This window comes from Crocuta crocuta, unplaced genomic scaffold (genome assembly GCF_008692635.1).
Source record: "Crocuta crocuta isolate KB4526 unplaced genomic scaffold, BGI_CrCroc_1.0 scaffold3, whole genome shotgun sequence".
NCBI lineage: Eukaryota > Metazoa > Chordata > Mammalia > Carnivora > Hyaenidae > Crocuta > Crocuta crocuta.
In genome coordinates this window covers 6560033-6574062 of record NW_027529934.1, presented here as the reverse complement: position 1 = coordinate 6574062, position 14030 = coordinate 6560033, and the positions used below count along the sequence as shown (strand labels likewise).

Below are 14030 nucleotides of genomic sequence, written 5' to 3'. Positions count from 1 at the left end.
AGTATTTTTCACTCTTAAGTACCTCATATATCCTCTAAGGAAATTCTTTGGTAAGTTTTGAGAGTCATCATGTTATTTGTGCTCTCGAGATGCAGGATATATATAGGTATATAATTTATAATAAAGTCCTGAATTATCAGGAAAAAGCGCTATGAAACATCTAATTCAAAGAAGTTAAAATTTTGGTTAGTTTCCCAAAGGCAGAGAAAATAAGGATGTATCACGCCTTAACCACAATCCTTCCTATTAAAATAAATTAAGGGGTGCCTGGCTGGCTCACTTGGAAGAGTACTGACTCTTGATCTCAGGGTTGTGAGTTCAATCACGACTCATACTGGGTATAGAGATTACTAAATAAAAAAAAAAAGAAAAAAAATTAAAATTCTTCCTATTGAAACAAGTTTTTATTAATCATTTTTAGGTATTAAAGTATTAACTAAATACAGTATGATTCAAAGGCAGCCTTTAGAAATTTATATTACAGTGAGTGAAAATAGCCCTTTGTTATTGATAAATATGAGCTCAAAATGTAGAATAAACAAAGCACTAGGAGAACATCAAGGGGAATGGGAATGTTTCCAACAGTAGGAAATAAGAGGAAGTAGCATTTGAGTTATTTGTAGAAGGATAAATAAACAGTGTTACAAAAGTCAGGCAGATGAGGCAAGGACATTCAAAGCTGAAGGGAGACAATGAACAGTCTTGAGGGTGGGAAAGTACAAGGAGTTTCTGAGGGACTGCAAGTAATCTAAATCCAGTGTGGGTGACATATGGAGGATGTAAGACAAGGGGTCTGATTTAAAATGAGGCTGGAGGGGCACCTGGGTGGCTCAGTTGGTTAAGCATCTGACTCCTGATTTCCGCTCAGTTCATGATCTCACTGTTTGTGAGATTGAGCCCCAATTTGGGCTCAGCGCTGACAGCACAGACCCTGCTTGGGTTTCTCTCTCTCTTTCAAAATAAGTAAATAAGTAATTTAAAAAAGAGACTTAAAAATAAATAAAATGAGGCTGGAAAAGACATTTGGGGTCTGACTGTGCAATGCTTTCTTGGAAAGCATCTGATTTCTTAAAATCAGATCTGTATTTTAAAAAAATAACTAAGCTGGCAGGTTGCTTGCATCAGAATTACTTGGCTGATTTTAAAAATACAGATATGTTAGAGTTGCTGTGTTAATCAGTTCATACCAGCTTATAAGAAGTGACTATTGTATTTTCAAAACAGCTGATTGGGGCGCCTGAGTGGCTCAGTTGGTTAAACGTCCGGCTTCAGCTCAGGTCATGATCTCATAGTTTGTGGGTTCGAGCCCCGTGTCGGGCTCTGTGCTGACAGCTCAGAGCCTAGAGTCTGTTTTGGATTCTGTGTCTCCCTCTCTCTCTGACCCTCCCCTGTTCACACTGTCTCTCTCTCTCTCTCATAAATAAAACACATACATACATACACACAAAAGTTTTTAAAAAACTAAGCTGATTGTTAAAGTTATTATAAATTTACATAAACTTACAATTAGTTATATTAAAAACAAAGGTAATGAAAACTCAAAATTCATTACTTCCTAATTATTTTACTAAATTTTTTAAAAAATATTTTTTAATGTTTTATTTATTTTTGAGAGAGAGAGAGACAGAGAGAGAGAGAAAGAGAGAGAGAGAGACAGCGTGAGCAGGGGAGGGTCACAGACAGGAAATAGAGAATCGAAAGCAGACTCCAGGCTCTGAGCTAGCGGTCAGCATAGAGCCCAACGCAGGGCTTGAACCCACGAACCGTGTGATCATGGCCTGAGCCAAAGTTGGATGCTTAACCGACTGAGCCACCCAGGCGCCCCACTAAATTTTGCCATTATCTTTTTTATGTATGTTCATTATATCTGTATGATGGAAATACTATATAAGGCTGTGCTGCTATACATCTTTCCCCAACATTCAATGTTATCTTAGTAGCTTATCTTTTTTTATGTATGTTTATTATATCTGTATGATGGAAATATTATATAAGGCTGTGCTGCTATACATCTTTCTCTAACATTCAATGTTATCTTAGTAGCTTGCACTGGCTTTGGTGGAAGTATTTACACACGGAAATCAACAAACAGTGCAAATCAGTACCTCTTATCCCTACTCCTAAGAGCTGGCACACCACTGTTTAGTTTCTTCTGGAAAGTTAGTGGTTAGAAACAGAAACCAATATTTTTTAAATGGCCCATAAGTGATACTAATGAACAGTCAAGCTTAGATATAAACACATTTAAGTTTAAACTACTTCTTTTTTTTACATTTCTTTTTAATGTTTATTTATTTTTGAGAGAGAGAGAGAAAGAGAGAGAGAGACTGCAATCGGAGAGGCAGAGAGAGAGGGAGACACAGAATCTGAAGCAGGCTCCAGGCTCCAAGCTGTCAGCACAGAGCCCAACGTGGGGCTCGAACTCGTGAACACGAGACCATGACCTGAGCCAAAGTCAGACACTTAGCCAACTGAGCCATCCAAGTGCCCCAAATTTAAACTATTTCCACAAAAACTCTTCTTCACCGAAAGTAAACTGTGTTGGATATTTATACTACAACATTGTGCCACATAAATTATTAATTTAAAAAGCCCAACAAAATATTTACTTATTATCTAGTTTAGGTGGATGTGTTCTGACATGTTTATTTCATTCTATAGATAGATAAAGTCTAGCTAAGTAGTATTATTCAATAATCAACATGATTGCATTAAAAAATTTTATATCTACTAAGGTTTGCAATGAATAAAGCAAATTTAGCACCTTAATAAAATTCATACTGTTCTTGTATTTTCAAAACAAGATCAACACAAAGAGAAAAACACAAGCAACTTAACTGTAAATTATATTTGCAACTCTTTTTTTAAAAAGTGAATGCTTGGGGCGCCTAGGTGGCTCAATTGTTTAAGCGTCTGACTTTGGCTCAGGTCATGGTCTTGCAGTTCCTGGGTTTGAGCCCCATGTCAGGCTCTATGCTGACAGCTCAGAGCCTGGAGCCCACACTGGACTGTGTGTGTCTCCTCCCTCTGTCCCTTGCCACTCATGCCCTGTCTCCATCTCTCTCTCAAAAAGATGAATAAACATTAAAAAAAATTTTTTTAATTAAAAACTGAATGCTTATAATGTGCCAGGCACTTTATGTATATTATTTCATTTCATTTTCACAATAAGCCATCATTCTGTTTGCTAGTAAAAGTAATGAAATGAAAATAAAGTAATAGATATTCATCAAGAAGTAAAAAATTAGTACTGAGAAATACTAAGTATAGGTAACACTAATATATAAGTATATAAGTATATATAAGTATAGGTAATACTAATTGAGAAATACTAAGTATAGGTAAAATCAAGTGTTTTACTAAAAGCTGATTTTCTTTTCTATTTACTAAAGAAATCATCAAATTCAAATTATTATATAAAAGGAGATTGTGGGGGGGGAGTTCAAAAGAAAGGAATTGATAATGAAACAGAAACCAATGTGCTAGTTTCTTTAATGTCTTTTAGATTTTAAATACAAGTCTTATGCTTAGAGTGTAATTCTTAAAATGGTATAATGGGTCAAGTGCCTTTTTCCTTTCTAAGCTCATATTATTTCCATGAAATTTCTTATATGTGAAACACATATAAGGCGTTTTAAAAAGGCAGGTATTCCAACAGATTATTTTGGCATGAGAAATGTTTCACCTTACTTCTTCAAATAATGATTACCATATATGTAGTCTACATGTATTACATTTTGGTCTCTTTTTAATTATTATCCTTATTTGATCTTTCCCATCTCCCAAATGAGGAATGCTTTTCCCTGAAATCATCTGCCTTTATTGGTATTCTGGGGATGTACTAGAAAGATATTATCACTTTAGGCAAGCAATTACATCTAATTCTCTCTTGGCTAACTCTAGTAGCCCACTTTAGTGATGCTCAAAATCATAGAAAATCAAGTCATTGCTATTCTACCCTAAGCTTCTATTATACACCCGCCATGTCAGAAGCATAATTCATACTGGAAATATTTATGGTGATGAATCTAAACAAATCTAAAACAAATAAAAATAAGTTTCTTAGAGTTTTGTATCCATTATTATCATAGAAGGGATAAAGCAAAATAACTGTTAGGAAAAGTACTGAGAGAAACCAGTAAAATTATATATGAAAATCAGCCTGAACCATGTTTCAGGAAAGATATATGGTTTTATTGTATTTTTTTCAGGGATGATATTTTAGAAATGAAGAGTGGCAATATATTAAGAGAAAGCAAATGGTCTACTTTTCAACCAAAATGTTTCTACTCTGGTAACAGTTTACTAGTTTTTAATCTGAAATTAAATTAAAAAACCCAAAATAGACTGGACACCATTTTCTAAGCCCAAACCAACATAGGCAAGCTGAGTTATGAATGAGTTTGGCATCTAACAAATCCTAGTTTTAGTCCCATAACTTAAAACATCAAAACACTAAATTATAGGATTAATATGGGTGTCTAAAAATTAATGGTTACAGATACTTCCTTGATCTTTAGTGCATATGTATTTCTTTTTTAATTTAAGAGAAAGAGTGAATGTGTGAGCAGGGGAGAAGGAGAGGTGAGGGAGAGGGAAGGGAGGAAGAGAGAAAAAGGGGGAGGGGGAGACAGAGAGGGAGAGAGAAAGAGAGAGAGAGAGAGAGAGAACGAATCTTAAGCAGGTTCCATTCTCAGCTCAGAGCCCGACATGGGTCTCAATCCCATGACCCTGGAATTATGACTTGAGCCAAAATCAAGAGTTGGATGCTTAACTGACTGAGCCACCCAGGTGCCCCTCTTTAATATGTTTTAGTTAAAATGTGAGGTCACATGTATTATCCCTTCTTAGGTGATTATCATATTTATCCTCAGAGCAGGCAAGAAAGACATATAATTCCTATTTTATAGTTAAGAAAGCTTAAGTTTCAAGAGATAGTAAGTGGAAAGATAACTGGATTTGGAGTTACAAGATCTGGGTCTGAATCCAGACTCTGCCTCTTTCCAACTTTGTGATTATAGAGAATCCATAATCTTAAAATGATTGAGACAAAAATGGAAATCATTAGGGGTTCCTGGGTAGTTCAGTTGGTTAAGCATCCAACTTCAGCTCAGGTCGTGATCTCACAGCTTGTGAGTTCAAGCCCTGTGTTGGGCTCTGTGCTGACAGCTCAGAGCCTGAAGCCTGCTTCAGATTCTGTGTCTCCATCTCTCTCTGCCCCTCCCCCACTCGTGCTCTGTCTCTCTCAAAAATAAATACACATTAAAAAATTAGGAAAAAAGGAAATTATTACGTCTACAGAGAAATGAGGAAACTAGAAATAGGAATCTTTATCCAAGGAACTTTTTTGTTCCAGACAGCTTTCTCTATGTCCATCTCAATTCTAAAATGAAAAGGCAGTTTCCATAAAACTATGAAATAATATTAAAAAGATTTCTAAGGTCTGTGAAAGACAGAATTTAAATACTATACATATATTACTTCATTCTGTATATAAAACTCAAAGAATTAACACCAATGCTCCTCAAACTTCCAAAATATCCAGGAGAATACACTTCCACACTGATTCTAAGAAGCCAGCATTACTTTGATACCAAAATCAGATATGGACACCACAAGAAAACTATAGACCAATATTTTTGATGAATAATAGAAGTAAAAATTCTCAACAAAATATTAGCAAACTGAATTCACAAACACATTAAAAGGATTATATACCATGACCAAGCGAGATTTATTTCTGGGAATGTAAGGATGGTTCAACATATACAAATCATTAATGTAATACATGTATTAATAAATGAAAGATAAAAATCACATCATCTCAATAGATGCAGAAAAAGCAAAATACAACATCCTTTCATGACAAAAAACCTTTAACAGACTAAGTATACAAGATAACATACTTCTATGTAATACGGGCCATATACAACATAACCCACAGCTAATATTATATTCAATGGAGAAAAACTAAGAGTGTTTCCCTCAAGATTAGGAACAAGGCAAGGATGCCCACTCTGACTACTCCTATTCAATACAGTACTCAAAGTCTTAGCTAGAATAATTAGGCAAAACAAAGAAATAAAAGGTATCCAAAATTAGAAAAGAAGAAGTAAAATTGTCATTATTTGCTGATGATATGATCCTCTATAGAGAAAATCCCAAATAGAGGTGCCTGGGTGACTCAGTCGGTTAAGTGTCCAACTCTTGATATCAGCTCAGGTCATGATCTCAGGGTTGAGGGATTGAGCCCTGGGTTAGGCTCCATGCTGAGCATGGAGCCTGCTTGGGATTCTACTTTTCCCTCTACCTCTCTCCCCATTTGCATGCTCTCTATCTCAAAAATAAGTAAATAAACTTAAAAAAAGAAAATCCCAAATGGTCAAGAAACTGTTGGAATTCATCAATGATTTCAGTAAAGCAGCAGGATGTAAAATCAACATATACATATCGATTCATTTCTTTACACTAATGATGAAACATCTGAAAAATAAGGAAAATCAACCCATTCATAATAGTATCAAAACAATAAAATAAAATACTTACAAATTTAACCAAGGAAGTAATAATATACAATAATATCATACTATAATTATATAATGTGACAACACTGTATTGGCAATCATATTGCAATACATAAATGTATCAAAGTAACACACTGTATGCCTTATACTTATACAATGCTGTAACATCAAATTTATCCAATAAAAAAAATTACAGTTTAAAAAAAAACTGTGTGGTATTAGTGAAGGATACATAGATCAACAGAATAGAATAGAGAGCTCAGAAATAGACTCACACAAATATGCCCAACTAATTTTTGACAAACGCACACCAGCAATTCACTATGGAAAAACAGACTTTTGAACAAAAGGTTCTGGGGCAATTAGACATCCATAGGCAAAAATATGAATCTCAATCTGTCACACACCTTATGTAAAAATTTACTCAAAATGGATCACAAACTTGTAAATAAGACATAAAACTCTTAGGAAAAAAAAAACATAGAAAACCTATAGGATCTAGGGCTAGTCAAAGAGTTCCTGGACTTGAAACCGAAGGCATGATCCATAAAGGAAAAGCTGATAAGCTTAACTTCATAGAAATTAAAAACTTTTGATTTGTGTAAGACCATGTTAAGAGGATGAAAAGACAGGCTGCAGATGGTGAGAAAATATCTGCAAATACTATCCAGTGACTTGTATTCAAAATATACGAAGAAGTCTTAAAATCCAACAATAATGAGAGGTCTGAACAAACAGCTGACCAAAGAAGATACACAGATAGCAAATAAGCACATGAGAAGATGCTCAACACCAGATGTCATTAGGAAATTACAAAGTAGAATAGCAATGAGATACCACTATGCACCTAAGAGAGTGTAAACCCCAAAACTGACTACCAAATGTTGACAAGGATGTGGGGCAACAAGAATGCTCATTCACTGCTGGCAGGAATGCAACACGGCACAGCCAATTTGGGAGCCCGTTTGGTGGTTTCTTACAAAAAAACTAAACATAGCTTTGCCATAATTGTACACCTACGTTCAGTTGAGAAGTATGACCGCACAAAAACTAACACACATTTACAGCAGATTTACTGTAATATAATTATGAAAACTGGAAGCAACTAAGATGCCTTTTAGCAGGTAAAGGGATGAACGACAGTGGTACAAATGGAACATTATTTAGCAATAAAAAGAAATGAACTATCCAGACACAAACAGACATCAGAAGAACCTTAGATGCCTACTGCTAAATGAAAGAAGACTGGATGAAAAGGCTACACACTGTACGGTTCCAACAAAAGGACATTTTGGAAAAGGCACATTTGTGGAGATAGTAAAAACGATGAGTGGTTGCTCAGGGAGAAGAAGGAGCAAAGAGAGGGATGAACAAGTGAAGCACAAGGAGATGTTTAGGATAATGAAACTATTCCATATGAAACTGTTATGGTAGATACGTGTCATTATGCATTTGTCAAAACCTGCAAAATTCTACAATGTGAAAAGTTAATCTTAATGTAAACCATGAACTATCGCCAATAATCTATCAATACTTGTTCATTAATTGTAACAAACATACCACACTAATGCACAATGTTAATAACAGACGTTAACTATGTATGAGAGTGAGATGGGATGGAGGGGAGGGTATAGGGAACTCTATGTACTATCTGCTCAATTATTCTGCAAATCTAAAACTATACTAAAAACTCAGGCCTATTAATCATTAAAAATACTAGAAAGAAAATCCTTGTAAATCTTATCCAACAAAGTGCTAGAATCTAAATGTATAAAGAACTCTAATTATCTAAATATAAAATACCTAAATATATCTAAATATAAAGAACTCTAATAATTCAATAAAGAACCAAACAATCCAATTCAAAAATGGGGAAAAGACATTTCACTGAAGAGGATATACATATCAAATAACCATATGAAAAGATGTTCAACAGAATTAAAACCACAATAAGATATCATTACATACCTATCAAAATGGCTAAAATTTTAAAAAGTGATATCATCAAGGTTGGCAGGAATACAGAGAAACCAGACCACTCATACACTGATGAGAATGTAAAATGGTACAACCGTTCTGAAAATAGTTTGGTAGTTTTTATAAAAAAAAAAAAAAGTAAACACGCAGCTACCACACTAAGCAGCAATTGCACTCTTGGGGATTAATCATAGAGATATGACAATTTATGTTCATCAAAAACTTGTGTATGGACACTGATAGCAGCTATGTTCATAACAGCCTGAACGAACTTGGAAACAACACAAAAGTCATTCAGTGGGTGAATGGTTAAATTATAGTATATCCACACCACGAAACGCTACTTAGCATTAAAAAGGAACAAATTTGATACGTGCAACAACCTGGATGAATCTCCAATCATGCTAAGTGAAAAAAAGCAGATCTCAAAAGGACTATATGATCCCTTTTATATTAACATTCTTGAAATGATAAAATTATTAAATGGAGACCTTATTAATGATGGCCAGGGAGTGGGAGAAAGTGGGGGCAAGAGGGAAGGCAAAAAGGTAATATGAGGGATCCTTGTGGTGACGGAAACTTTCTGTACTAGACTGTATCAATGTCAATACCCTGGTTGTGATATTGTATTATACTTCTGTAATATGTTACCACTGGAGAACTTGTATGTAGGGTATATGGGCTCTCTATTCTTTTTTTTTTTTTTTTTTTTTTTTTTTTTAATTTTTGAGAGAGAGGCAGAACACAATCAGGGGAGCCCAGGCACAGAGAGAGGGAGGGAGACAGAGGATCTGAAGCAGTCTCCAGGCTCTGAGCTGTCAGTAAGAGAGTCCAATGCGGGGCTTGAACTCATAAACTGAGATCATGACCTGAGCCAAAGTCAGACGCTTAACCGACTGAGCCACGCACGTGTGCTGGGCTCTCTGTTATTTCTAACAACTACATGTGAATCTACAATTATCTCAAAATAAAAAGTTTAATTAAAAAATAGAACTTGGCTGTTCCTCAAAACCCTCACTAAGTTAACCACTCCTTCTGAACCACCTCAGCATACTACACAATACTGATAACTTATGTTCTAGTTTGTTGTTCTCCTTTATTAAACTGGGAGCTCCAAAAGGAGTCTTAAAGACAAGTTATGTTGTGTTTATGCACGCCTCGCATCAAACACAGTCTAAAACACTCTAGGTGTTTTGTAAATGTTTGTTGAATAAAATAGATGTGACAGAGGTAAGCAACTAGGCACTTCAATTACTAAGTTGTATTTCTNATCAGTTCTAGTAGGCTTCTGGTGGAGTCTGTCGGGTTTTCGATGTAGAGTATCATGTCATCTGCGAAGAGTGAAAGTTTGACTTCTTCTTTGCCAATTCTGATGCCTTTGATTTCCCTTTGTTGTCTGATGGCTGATGCTAGGACTTCCAGTATTTGTTATAATTCTTATTTATCAGCTTGTCAATAACAAAATGGTCTCTTCAGTGATTTTTATTAAAGATTGATTACTACCTTTCCCAATTCCTTTAGTAGTAAAACCAAATAACAATATTTCTGGAGTGGATAAAACTATGTGTTTCTGCCTTTTCTCCAACAAAGAGAAACAGTTTCACTTATTTAACTAAATGGAATGCTATTAACCATAATCACTATACAAAGAAATATAAGGATCCCTGGGCACCTGGGTGGCTCAGTCAGTTGAGCATCCAACTCTTGATTTTAGCTGAAGTCATGACAAGCCTCGCGTTGGGCTCTGTGCTGAGCATATAGCCTGCTTGAGATTCTGTCTCTCTTTCTCTCTCTCTCTGCCCCTGCTCTCTCTGGGTCTCAAAAAAAAGGGGGGGGGTAATATAAGGATTAAATTAAAAAAATATTTTTATATTTTTAAGAATTTTTTTTTTTAATGTTTAATTTATTTCTGAGAGAGAGAGACAGTGTGAGCAGGGGAGGGTCAGAGAGAGAGGGAGACAGAACCCGAAGACAGGCTCCAGGCTCTGAGCTAGCTGTCAGCACAGAGCCCAACATGGGGCTCGAACCCACTAACCATGAGATCATGACCTGAGCCAAAGTCAGACGCTTAACTGACTGAGCCACCCAGGCGCCCCAATATTTATTTATTTTAGAGAGAGTACAACAGGGGAGGAGCAGAGAGGGCAGAGAGGGGGAAAGAGGACGGGAAGTGGGCTCTCTATGCTGACAGGCTGACAGCAGCCTGGATGTGGGGCTTGAACTCATGAACCAGGAGATTATGACCTGAGCTGAAGTCAGGTGCCCAACCGACTGAGCCACCCAGGTGCTCCATGGATCCTATAAACTTTTGACAGTTTCTCAAGTGCTTATTTTATGAAGCGGTAAGAAAGCTTCAGGTAGGGGCACCTGGGTGGCTCAGTGGATGAAGCATCTGACTTCAGCTCAGGTCATGATTTCATAGTTGATGGGTTTGAGTCCCATGTGGGGCTCTGTGCTGGCAGCTCAGAGCCTGGAGCCTGCTTCAGATTCTGTGTCTCCTTCTTTCTCTGCCCCTTCCCTGCTCACACTCTGTCTCTTACAGTAATAAATAAATGCTAAAAAATTAAAAAAAAAAACAACTTCAGGTACTACATTCATATGGGTAGGAACTTTTTTCTTAATTGAACTGAAAAAACTTAAGTCATAAACACAAGCTAAAGTTACAGTCAATTAAAAATGGGAATAAGATTGGATAAGATTTCAGCAGCCGTAATAGTAGGGTACAGTAATTAGAAGTGAATTAAGAATAAATATACATCACAAAAATGTAATCTAGAGATGTAAAAAAATAATAACAATATATATTCCACATTATGGCTAATTAACAGATCTAAAAAGAAGTGAGAATATATATAATAGGAGGCATGCCTAGAGAGAGGGAATGCCAAAATTTTTTCCACCATTTTCCATACAACTTGCCAACATTCTATACCAGTATAACATATCAGATCTAAAAATGCCATAGGAAACAATTCTTAGTCTCAGAGTAAAACAGTCTAAGATTGTAATGCGTTTTTACAGAAATCTTCATTTCTCTTCTTTCAAATTACCTTTTCTTTTAAATTAAATGTTAGAGGAGTAGAACCTGTATTATTTCAAACTTTACCAGTACTTCTGAAGCATCTATTCAAATACGTATTCTAGGAACCATCTCATCAACTGTAGTCTTCCATACGCTTTGAGATTTAGTTAAAAAGTTTAAATAGTCTCTAATGATTCTAAGCAGAATAAAAATTGATGGGAAAAACATAGAATCTTTTTCTCAGTAAAGAATCCTTGGTACTTTCTTGGGTTTTTTTGGTTGTTGTTGAGACTTCCATCAGAGTTAACACTTTTGGTCTGTCTCTGCCCTGCTTTCTCATTCTTCCCTAGGAACTTTGCACTTATTTCCTTAGAACCTCTTTATGAAATGGGGACTGCTGTTACAAGGTAACATGTCTAAGGTGCTATAATTCAAAGCTCATGCTCTCATTTAACATGTTCTCTTGCCTCCCTATCATTCATTGCTTGGTTGTCCAAGATCTCATAAATAGTACAGGAGGAGGGAGCAATATTCAAACTTAGTTTCTGTATTTGCTCAACACCCTATCCATTTATAATCTCTATTCTTTAAATTCTACTAGTATTTGCTTAAGTGTGGTCAGTAGAGGCATTATGAGGCAGATGTTGAAAAAGACAAATTTTGGGGTCATCATCCTAAACCTACTGAAATTAACTGAAGGTGGGCCTAAGAATTAAGCATTTGTAAGTAACAATCCACAGTGATTTATAAACAGACTAAGTTTGAGAATCACAGCATTACATCATGCTGCCTTGTTGGAAATATAACTTCTTAGGGTGTAAAAAGGAGTGATTCAGAGACAGAATTCTGGTTTTGCTACTTACTGCCATGTGACCTGGGGCAGGCAATTTAACCTTCCTGACTTAAAAAAAAAAAACATAATACATAACATCTGTTCTACAGATCCTCGCATCGTTGAAAACAGATTCAAAATGAAATAATGAGTGCCAAGAAGCTATGTACTGGCAAACAGATCTAATAGAGTAATAGAATATAAAGGGCTAAAAGTAGGGTGCCTGGGTGGCTCAGCAATTAAGCGTCCGACTCTTGATTTCGGTTTAGGTCATGATCTCTTACCATGAGATCAAGCCCCAGGCTGTGCATTGACAGTGTGGAATCTGCTTGGGATTCTAGCTCTCTTTCCCTCCCCTGCTCATGCTCTCTCTCTCTCAAAATAAATATATAAACTTAAAAAAATAAGGAGCTAAAAGAGCTTTAGAAATATAGTTCAAGCCTTTTAACCTTTTAAAAATTATTATTAATATTTTTTTGCCCGGTCTCAGTCTGTGCTCAGTACACACTCCATCACCTGGTTCCTAGAACTCAGATTGCGCAGTGGTCATGTCATCATCGACCAGGGCTCACAGTTATAGCGGCAGAGGCCTCCCTAAATCTCCCTTATCTCAGGCCTACCTGCTACCTCTAATCTCCCGACCCCAGTCTCCAGCCCCACTTCACCAGACACATTTTCATAATTGCAAGCTCCGGGCTGATCATATAAGGAAAACACTGTGAGCTCGCTGGGGGCTGTAATGGGGACTTGGGGGTGTCCCTGCCCTACAACACTCACTACACTCCCTTGGACACCAACCCCCAGCCCCCTCTGGTTCCTAGTCCCAGGGCCCCTCTCTAGTGGCCTAGGCTTCCCTCACGCCTTTTATTTATTTTTTTTTAATGAAAACAACAGTTTTCCTGTTTATAAAAAGATTATACCTTTAGCATAAAAATTTCGTGAAAAGGCAAATTAAGTGAGAACATTGGACAATCATTATTTATAAATGTTGACATTTTTATTCCTGCTTTAAAAATTTTTAATATTCTTACTTTCACTTTCTTGCATAAGAGTAATAGAAGAATGTTAAATAATAGTGATGACGGCAGATATCTTTATGTTAGTCCAGATTTTATTTATCAAAAAAATTTTTTTAAGTTTATTTATTTACTTCTGAGAGAGAGAAAAAGAGAGAGAGAGAGAGAATGCGTGCACGAGCAGGAGAGGTGCAGAAAGGGAAGGATAGAATTACAAACAGGTTCCATGCTGTCAGCACAGAGTCCAATGCCTGGCTCCAACTCACGAACTGTGAGATCATGACCTGACCCAAAACCAAGAGTTGGATGCTTAACTGACTGGGTACCCAGGTACCCATGTGTTAGTCCAGATTTTAATGAGAATGTCTATAATAGTTCACCTTTAGTCATGACAGCTGTGTCTGTGTATAAAAATATAGTACTTCTATATTCGAGATGGATCCTTACAAATATATATATATATTTTTTTAATTAGTCAATATCTCTTTGGCATTTACTGAAATGATTACGTGGCTGTTCTCCTCCAGTCTAGTGACATGGTAAAGTATCCCTAAAGTATCTTAGTCATGGTATATTATTCTTTTAATATTCCATTGGGTTCTTGCTCCTAATGTTTTATCTGGAATTTTTGTAGGTATATTCATGAGTAAGACTGGGTT

At 36.2% G+C, this 14030-nt stretch overlaps 1 protein-coding gene and 1 non-coding gene across 2 annotated transcripts in view; both read right to left on the bottom strand.

Annotated features, from left to right (window-relative positions):
• Window positions 1–14030, bottom strand: part of XPR1 (xenotropic and polytropic retrovirus receptor 1) — a 207008-nt gene that overhangs the window by 17903 nt on the left and 175075 nt on the right. The gene's annotated exons all lie outside the window — the stretch shown is intronic.
• LOC144230979 (small Cajal body-specific RNA 18) lies at window positions 12837–12919 on the bottom strand. Its single transcript, XR_013334944.1, has one exon.